Genomic DNA, 10,862 nt, shown 5'->3' on the forward strand with positions numbered 1-10,862 from the left:
GAAATGAACTTAATTGAAAATGCAAAGCAACAAAGCTTCGTGTTGTAGAAAATTTTGAATACGCGACTGTTTGGTCGCATGCGTTTGCAGCTATACTATAATTTAACAATATATTAGTCCTAAATATTGTTTTTGATTTAGTGCACGTGAATTCACTATTGTAATTAAAACTGCACAAGAAAACTCAATTGCAACGAATAAAATAACATCCAAGTTGCTCGTAATTTCTGTTGCAACGACCTAATCACCTTCTAAAGAAAATTTTTTTTTTTCCTACATTAAGAGTATTTTCATCCTCCCATGTATATATGAGTAATAAAATTTGTAAAATAATTTCTAATTTTCTACAACAGAATAAATTATATATTATTTTGGAGTAGAGCTACTATACTTCTATGAGTGTAGAGCCTTTCGTACTCATAAGTTGTTTTGGATAATAGAGTTTCTAAATCGACGATCCACTCCACTAAATATGATCTGAAGTATTTGAAACTTCTAAAATATAAATTTTGTAATTTTTTAAAATTATAATAAAATCCATCAAGCGGGTATAAAATGAACGGTGAAAATCGAACAACGTTCTTAAAATGGATGATCGAATCCTTTAATTTAAGATCGAAATTATTGACCTTTATCTAGATAGTGAATTAAATTTTCTATCAAAAATTCAACAAACTCCGATTCTTTTACACCGTTAAACTAGCAAGTATCTCATACCGGCCGTAATAAATTGTCAATTATGAGATCTTTTGATTGTAAAGTAAACGATGTCAAAAAATTATAAAATTTGATTTCTATAAGTTTTAAATATTCTAGAAAACGTCGAACGGTATGTATCGTCGATTCGGAAGCTCTATCATTGAATACAATTTATAAGTACGAATGCGATCGTAGTTATAAGAGTATATAGTAGCCGGACTCATTATTTTAAATATTTTTTATTTCATGCAACTAAATCAACTACGCATACTGTTTTTACCAAACGCTCGAAGAAAATTTTTTCATGCAAATAAAAACCTAACCAATTTCCTTTTTTTTTTTTTTTTCAATTTTTGTGTAGGCTTATGCAATAAAATAGTAATTAAGGAGGAAAAGGTGTTGTTAGTTAAAGCTGCTCTGACTATTATTTTTTGGATACGATGTAGCTCAATTAACACTCACCTAACCAGTTTTTGATTTGCTAAGAAACTTCAGCATTTTACTGTTTAAGTTTGAATTCAAACATAGTGTTTTAAGTTTGAATTTTGAATTTGGAGCTCAATTACCGCATGATTAGATCAGAACGTTTTAGTTTCATAGATCACTATTGCGAATTTGCGAGAGGCAAAAGCTATGCATATGTAGGGGTGTAATCTGGGCTGTGTCGGCCAGGTACCGTTCAGATTTTTTTCTCATCGATTTCGACCACATCGTGACCTGATCTGGCACAGATTTGATTCCGTGGTGCGCAGCGCCGGGCCGGGCTGGACCGGGCCAGGCCATTTTCTTCAAACCATGACCCAACATGGCCTATTAACCTGACAAGGCCTGCTGGGCCCAGTTTGTTTTCTCATTTTTTTACATTATAATTTAATTTTTAAATTTTTACTATTGATTCTATGGAATATATATATATATATTATATATATATTATATATATATATATATATATATATTTATATATTATATATATATATATAGAGAGAGAGAAGAAGAGAGAGAGGAGAGTCCGGCTCGTATACTAATCGGTAGCACAGAGGTTTCGGATGCTACTAAGTTGTTTTTCGATGATGCGGCTTCCAAATTGACGATCGGCTCTATTAGACTTGATCTACACTATTAAAAGTATTTGGAAACTAAATTTTTCGACATCATTTGGGGTGGTATTTGAAAATTTTCCTTTAAATTATGTGAGCAAAATATGCACTAATTAGAGAAAATAATAATAAAAGTATTTTTTAAAGGTAATTAAGATGAAATAGATGAAAGCCTTTTTGCGTAAAAAATCTATTGATTTTTAATCCACTAGATACACCACATCATCCTGTATGACTGTTGTATTATAGATTTTTTTTTTCAGTCCCACGTATGGGTGGTAATTTAGCTCGCATTTCGCGAGCTAGCTCATGTTCGACTCAAATGAGCTCGAGATCGAATCGTTTATTTAATAAATGAGCCGAACACGAGCTGAACTGAATTTTTCAGTTCGTTTAGTAAACGAACCGAACACGAGCTGGGATCAACTGCTCATATTCGGCTCAATAACCGCTCGAATACATATATTTTATATTTATATAATTTATATTTTTTCTATTTATATAAATAAATAACTAATTATATATATTTTTAATCTTTTTAACTTGCTGCTTTGTGTTCAGTTCATTAATAAACGAGTCAAACATAAGCTGAATTTTTCAACTCGAGCTTGTTCTATAAGTCAGTTCGTGTCTGGCTCGTTTATAAACGAGCCAACCCCGGCTCGCTTACGTCCAGGCTTGTTTCCACCCCTGGGCCCACCATTTTTGGATGCCCAAACTTGGGCATGAAACCGTTGGTGGGCCCTCTCTAATGAGCACTCGTCCGGAGCCCACGTGGCGTGATTTGTATGGTCAAAAGGAGGAAAGAGACATTAATGAGGGATTGGGCCAAAATCGAAAGTAAATTTGCAAGAGTCAACAACACCATTAAACACTCCAATCCTTTGCCCCCGGTAACAACCGCGTCCCGAATACGAAACATTGCCGGCAGCCGATTATGCCCAATAATCGATCTGAATCGAATGTCAGAATTATGGATTACATTATTTAACATTAACTATGAAATGAGGCGTAAGTAGGAATGTCAACGAGGCGGATTCTGAACGAATGTTTAAAAACCCTGTGCATAAATGCGACAACCGAGTACGAAACTCAAACACGAACATGATTAAAAATTCGAAATTCGAAATTCGAATTCAAAACAACCATTTTTCTATACCATATTTTAAAATATATTATATCGAAATATAAACTTTTTTTTTGATAGCATGCTAGCTGCTTCGTTTATTTCATTTATAAAAATTTAGAAATAAACTTAGCAAGAAATGTGAATCAACTAGAATTCGAACTTCGGTCTCGGATACCAATCACCAAGTCCTTTGCCACTTGCTCTATGGACAGTCGATTTAAAATATAAACTTAAATATAATATTCATCATTCATATACAATATATATAATAACGTGAAATATTTTTCACTTTGGGTTCGTGTCGGAAAAAAGACAGTCGAATCTATATCCACCAGATTTTTTTTTTTCATTTCTTTTACCAATATGTGAAATCATATTTGTTTATCATCGAAATCTCCATGAAAATTTCAAGTATCCGTATTCATGCGCCTCCCTAGCTCGACATAAGCTAATCATGATGGATCGTGTAAGAATTTGGAAAACCATGCACGTACGCTCGGACGGGATAACCCTGGCCGTTGATCTATAGGCGCGCTACCCAATATCTTCAAACGAATGGTTATGATCACAACCTAGAGCCACCCAAAAAAAATAAGTATGTATGCATGGGTTTCACGTATTGATTGGGCCAAAACGAGCCTGGCTACGCTCACATACGTACACCGATCACATGAGGCTACGGACGCAACGGTCCAAAATTCACAGTGGCCACGTCCCCCACAAACATTTGGCCCCACTCGCAACGGCTACATTTTTTAAATGTTATTATTCGAACGGATAACATGGAGTGTAGCGTAGAGGACATGTACACAAGCCATGATCTGTCTCTATTATTATTATTATTATTATTATTATTATTATTATTATTTTATATCTTGAAACTTGAACACTGCTTATTATCTGTTTCGAGATAGAGATGGGAAAAATAGATTGAAAATAGGGATCTTATATAGGCAAAAAAACAGCAAAATATTTTACATTTTGTGCACTTAGATATGCCAAAATTTTAGGGGATATGTATGTCACAGTATTAATGGTAAGAAGATCAATTATTAATGGTTTAATTCTTGGAGGCATTTTGGATTTAAGCCATTTTGAGAAGAAGATCCCACGCGTATATCTGAGTCAGCGCACGCGAATCACAGCCAACTGCGTCGATGGGCGCTTTCGATTAATTAAGTGGTCGATCTAACTCTCTCTCTTCGGTATGAAAACAACGCAGATCCTGAGGCGGGTCTCCCATTTTCCATCCAATTTCTTGGCGAATCGGAGCAGATTCGGGACGAACTATTCACTTAACGCCTCATTGTAGGCATAGCGAGACAGGAACGCATTTTTAACAGATCGAAGCTGATCAAAGAAAGAAAGAAAATTTTCATCTCCTGCTCATTTTTTGAGACAAATTTGAAGTGGATTATATTTTTTTATATTTTTTTATTTCTACTTACCGCCTCACTCGGGGAGGATCGGGGCAGGAGCTCCATCAACATGGAGCCATTTGCATCCCTACTCTCCCTCGATCCCACTAGGATTGAGGAAAGTGGGAAATAATTGTAAATGCAATTGGATATAATTATAAATGTGATATAATTTGTGTGGTAGAAATTATAAACTGTATGCAGGTGAAAATGTAAAGAATTATAAACAAATACATATCTTTTTTGGTTGGAAGTTTGTAACTATAAATATTTTATTTGGTTATATGCAGTTGGTTATTATATTTATAAATTCAATAACTTTATATATGGAAAGTTGAGATTAATTCTTGNGTTTACTTTTTATTTAAAGCAACTCTATGCAACTACCGTGGTTGGAGTTGTGTGCAAATTTTAAGAAACAGTAGTTTAGTTATAATTGGGTAATCCAAGGAGCCTAAATTTGAGTAGCTTATATTACCAGATTCTTCGATGTTGTTGTCGGATCGTTGGCACGAACCATTAATCCCAAAAATTCGAGCCGTTAGAAATACGCAACCAATTTACTTAGGGGCCGTTTGGATACATGTAGTTGCAACTGCATTGCAATTAATTGTAACTGCATGTAAACACAAATTCTGTATTTGGTTTGATGTTATTTAACTCCAATTGCTACAGTAAGAATTGCTGAAGGAGGCCCAACTGCAGCAGTTCGAACTACGCCCAAATTGGCCGCAGTTCCAACTACAGTAGTTGGAGAAAGTAATTTTAAATAAAAGGTATACTTACCTCCTTAATATTTTTTAAACAAAAATTATTTTTCTTTTTTACATTAGAGGTGATCTCATCATCATATATATAAAATAATAAAATTTTAAAAATTATTTCTCAACTGCATGCAACTAAATAAATTATTTATACTTGCAGCGTTTTCTGCTACATCGAACCAAACAAGATTCATGTAGTTGTAACTGCTATATTTCCAACTGCATGCATCTCTGTTTAGCTAATAAGGCGCGGACATGTGGTACACCGGTACTCTATTCAGTTGTATTAACTCGTAGTGCACAAGGAGTATCGGAAGGATCTTAAACCGCATGATTTAAAGGAAGTTATAGTAATCGCAAGCAGTTGCAAGCGGTTCCGATCGGCTGAAAATGGTCCAAAAAATCAGGAATAGTGGCCGATCATGTATAGGTAATACTGATCATAAGGGCGACCTATAAATAGGCCAATAACGCCCTAAAAAGGGGTCTTTTCCCTGTGAACAAAAGACCGCCCTTATTTCTTCGCATTTTCTCGCATTTTTCTAGGAATAGTTTACTCGTAACTTTTACTTCCCCACATTTACTGTTTTTTCTAGGAGTAGTTCTAAATAGATCAACCGAGTCTGCATGCCATCCGGCACACTCAACCCCTGTACTTCTTATCAGTGAATATAAAGGTATTCAGTTCTTCAAGCCGGCCAATTCATGTTTTCTTTAATCATTCGGCTCTTCGGCCGATTTCAGTTCTTGCTTGGTCCGTACATTCGGCTCATCTAGCCAAACCGAATTTATTGTAGAGATTTCGAACCCGGCTGATCCGATCCCTCGTCAGCCGAATCGTTTGATCAATCGAAGGGCGCAAACTTCGAGGGTCATCATCTGAAGCCATTCTTCATCCCGGCACGCTTCCCGAGGAGGATCCTTGACTGGGTCAAAGGGTAGGGAATTTGGCACGCAACAATCTCTAACTACACTGCCTTTATAATTACATCTAACCAAACGGCCCCTTAAAGCGTACAGATACAGCGCCCACGGGTCTTGATTGTGACTCGGCCCAACTGGCCTCACACCACTTCGAACATGACTCGGCCCACCCAGCTTCACGCCAGTTCGAACGTGACTCGGGCCAACCTCGCCTACCACCACAGGACAGGATGCTAGCCCATTTAAGCCAACAATTCACCCGGCCTACAACCACAGGGTAGGATGCTGGCCCATTTAAGCCAACAATTCCCCTTCCAGCACCTGCACACATTTGCAGCATGCGGGAATCGAATCTGTGACCACTAGCTCTAATACCACTTGTCAGATCGTTGACACTAACCATTAATCTCAAAAGCTCGAGCTGTTAGAAATACACAACCAATTAACTTAAAGCGTACAAATACAGCGCCCACGGATCTCGATTGTGACTCGGCCCACCCGGCCTCACGCCACTTCGAACATGACTCGGCCCACCTAGCCTCACGCCAGTTCGAACGTGACTCGGCCCAACCCGGCCTACTACCACAGGGCAGAATACTGGCCCATTTAAGCCAACAGTTGTAGCTCATAGATTAATTGGCTAAGTTTGCTCTTTGATAAATATTTCTTGCAACAACATTGTATGTAGTTTTATCATTTTATGATAGTGTAAATTGCTCGTGTGGTTCTCAATCTATGAGGTGGGGGGCATTTTAGTCCTCAAACTTTAAATTGTTATAATTTCTAACGCAAACTTTCAGAATTATTACAAACAAATCTTATAATTAAATTTAATTTAGTAAATATCGATATTGTGGCTAATATAGAAATATAACAGTGTTGTGATTGATGATATGCCAATAATGAAGACGTCACATACATTTGGTCCTCAAAACTATGAGATAGGTGGTACTTTGGTCCTTTAATTTATTATAATTTCTGGCTCGAACTTCCAGAATTATTACAATCAAATTCTATAACCAAATTTAGTTAAAAAAAATTTTTTTTTGAGGGAAATCGCTCGAGAGCGAAAATTTATTTAAATAAAATAAGACGATACAGAAATAAAAAAAAATCCTCAAAAGATAGTTAATTAACTAAATATTATTGATATGTGACTGTAGAAGGAAAGCAGTGTTGTGTGTAGTATCCCTGGTGTTCTGCAGCTCGTGTGATTTCAGCATTTGGGGCTTGTCGACACATCTGGAGAGTGTTGGGACCAGTCGGAGTCGTTTTGGCGCGAAATGAACGCAAAACGGACTCGACGCGAGGCGAGAGTAGAGTTCTGACGCTGAAATCCGTAAAGTGCAGGATTTCAGTGTTGAGTACCTGTGGTATCGGGCTGGTACCGGTACCCTGTGTATGAGCTTGTGGGCTGAGAGGCCGAATACCAGTAACCAAATCGGGTACCGATAGTCCAGCTGTCTTTTGAGTTTGTAAAAGGGTATGGTGGTCATTTGTGGTGGTGGTTATCCACGCTACCTACTCCCTTATATTTATCCACCTGAAAGAGATTAATTATCTCATGCTCATCTCTCTAGTTTTAATTGTGTGCTTGGTGGAGGCTACGGCTTGAGCTCAAATCGACGTCGACGTTGCGCCGGGGAGCCGTTCGAGCGCGTGGACATCGCGGTTGCGCCGTTGGAGGCCGAGCAAGCGCGTGTTTTCCCTTCTCTCGACTTCTCGCCGTTTTTGGACTAGCTTTTCGAGGTGGGTTGAAGTTTACCAAAATCGCCGGAATACCTCCTAAGTTTTTATATCATCAACATATATAATGTATTTATTTTCTTGCTATATAGTACTCGAATTCATGGATTAGGCTTAAAATCTGAATTTGGAGTTAAGTGCTTTAGGATCGGCCACCTCAGTGGTGGTGTGCGGTATAGCTCGGTGCTTTAGGACCGGCCACCTCAGTGGCGGTGTGCGGTATAGCTCGGACGCAGGCAGGACGGGCCTGTTGGCAGTCCCTTGACAGTATAGTCGTTGTTGCAGGGGATGCATATCTACAGATAGTTATAGTTGGTTAGTGATAGTATAGTGGTATATAGCTGTAGAGTTTTACCAACTTCCTTTACTATCCTTCTGTATACTTTCTGTAGACTTAGTAGGTGAGCCATTGAGGTCGGTAGCGGTACCCACTGAGGAATACATCTTCTTACAGTAGTTCTCACATGCAGTTGTTGACCCTTTTTTGCGGAGCCTTCTTCTGCGGCTACTGCCGTCGCCGATACTGATCGTTGAAAGAGAGTTGTGAGCTAGATCCCTTCCCTGGTTGCAGTACTAGAGGAATACCAACTGCAGATAGTTTTAGTTTCTAGTTTATGTACATACTTATGCTGTTACTCGCTGGAGTAAGAGATGTTGTATCAGGGAGACTTTGTATGTATGGTGAACCTGATGTTTATTTATATACAGTTCAGTTTAGTAGCTCTATACTACTAGTTGTACTTTTATATGATTACAGATACAGGTACAGCTATCGCTTCGTATACAGAGAAAATTCTTTTGTATACGGTGGGTCTGTTGGCGTGCCCGAAGAAACGTGGTAATTCGGGGCGTGGCATTATGATTGATAATACTCCCAACAATTAAGATATCACATTACTTTTATATCAGCGATACGTTAATATTTAATTAACGAAATATGATTGTTAGACTTCATTACAACAATTCTAAAAAATTCAAACAAAAAATTACAGCACATTAAAATTTGAGGACTTATATACCACTTGCTCATAGTTTGAGGATCAAACGTGCGATTTACCCTCTTGTGATATTGAACAATACTATTAGTACACTCCAAAGAAGAAGGAAAAAAGTTTAGAATATGTAAGTCACATATCGTACGTGGCATGGCGCAGCCCATCACAATTTGAGATTTTTGCATCCCATCATAGTTTATAAAAAGTTAGTTCTTTATTTTGTAATTTTGTTTCAAACTGAGGTATTTGATTGGCTAAATATAGCTTATGTCGGGTGACACTTATACAAAACATTTTCTCCCGAAATAGGTTGTGCATCTTTCATTCTCTCAATCCAAAGACTATTATTTTAAAATTTTTAGCATCCAGAATTCTTTTTAAAGTCATAGAATATATATAAATAAGAGGCTTTTTATTCAAAAACCGTTCACTACTATTTAAAACATTTGAATTTACTATTTATTTTTCAAAATATCCTTCAAAATTTGAAATCTTATAAGTAAATTCTAAGGATAGGAGTATATTAATTTGAAGAATTTTTTTGTAATTAATAAGAATATTTTGGTCTACCAAAAATATATTAGTTACTTTTAAAATTTTAATAAATATAAATTAAAATACCATATGCTGATTGGTCACGGATACGATCCGACAAAAACACGGCACATCATAAAAATGGATGTACATATCTTTGTCCTCACAGAATAAATAAGTATCTTCGTACACTATTAATTACTAATTAGTTAATTAGTGTGATGATAAATTTTAATATGTCATGTACCAAAATTTGTTGATATTACACAAAGAAAGTTATTTTAATTCATTTCCTACTAGATTATTATGAACATTTTCTTATGCATTATTGTATGGATTATTAATTTCTTTATCAATCAGGGAAAACTTCAAATACCTCTCTTGTTGTTTCGTAGTTTCTCACTTTAGTACTATGTGATTTAAAGTATATCAAGTTAGCACCCTGTGATTTCGCACTTTCTCACTTTAGTATCATGTGGTTTAAAGTGTATCAAGTTAGTATCATGTGTTTCGCACTTTCTCACTTTAGTACCCTGTGGTTAAAGTGTATCAAGTTAGTACTCTGTGGTTTTATTTTTATATCAAGTTAGTACATTGTGGTTTTATTTTTCTCTTTTTATTATCGATTTTGGGGTATTTTTTTCGTTAAATCAGTGACAAAGTTAAAACTAAAAGGTACTAAAATATATATTCGATAAACCTACGTAGAGTATCTGAAGTTTTTTTGTATATAATTTAACGAAATATTAAACCACATGGTACTAAAATGAGAAAGTGTGAAACCACAAGGTATTAACTTGATACACTTTAAACCACAGGGTACTAAAGTGAGAAAGTGCGAAATCACATGGTACTAATTTGATACACTTTAAACATAAAATACTAAAGTGAAAAAGTGCGAAACCACATAGAAATATTTGAAGTTTTCCCTGTCAATTAATTGAAGGGATNTATCATTACCTAACCTGATCTTACCAGAAGTCAACGCCGAGCTCAAGCTAGGTAAGTAACTGTGCGCCACTTACTATGATCAGATACTCTTGAGCTAGATATCACTTTAAATTAACCTACAGTATATTTTTGAAATCTGAATTATCTAAGGATAGAGAAAAAAAGGTAAAAGAAAAAACAAGAAATATACTAATTAATCTTTAAGAAACACCTTAAACCTTAAACACTCGTGTTAGCGTTCAAGCAACCGCTAATAAAGGAGATTTCATGAAAAAGATGACTACTTTCCTTTTTAAATATTCGTGCTTTTTTTAAGAGATGCTGCATAGTAGTCTCCGCAATAAAGTACAAAGGTTAATTAGAGTTACGCTGCCCTCTACTTTTTCCGCTTTCCTCTTCTTACCATGGTTCTCTTATTAGTGCCTGTTTAATTATTACCACACATGCTTATATACCGGGTATTAATTTATCACTGAACAACTGCGAGAGAAAAGATGTTAGTTAGTTTTTCATAGTTTATCTATTTTTTTTAGCGACTAGCTATTATTTAATAACCTTATATTTGATTTAGAATTAATAAAGGGTAATGATTTAGATGTAAGTTG

The sequence above is a fragment of the Ananas comosus genome, unplaced genomic scaffold (assembly GCF_001540865.1).
Source record: "Ananas comosus cultivar F153 unplaced genomic scaffold, ASM154086v1, whole genome shotgun sequence".
Taxonomy (NCBI): domain Eukaryota; kingdom Viridiplantae; phylum Streptophyta; class Magnoliopsida; order Poales; family Bromeliaceae; genus Ananas; species Ananas comosus.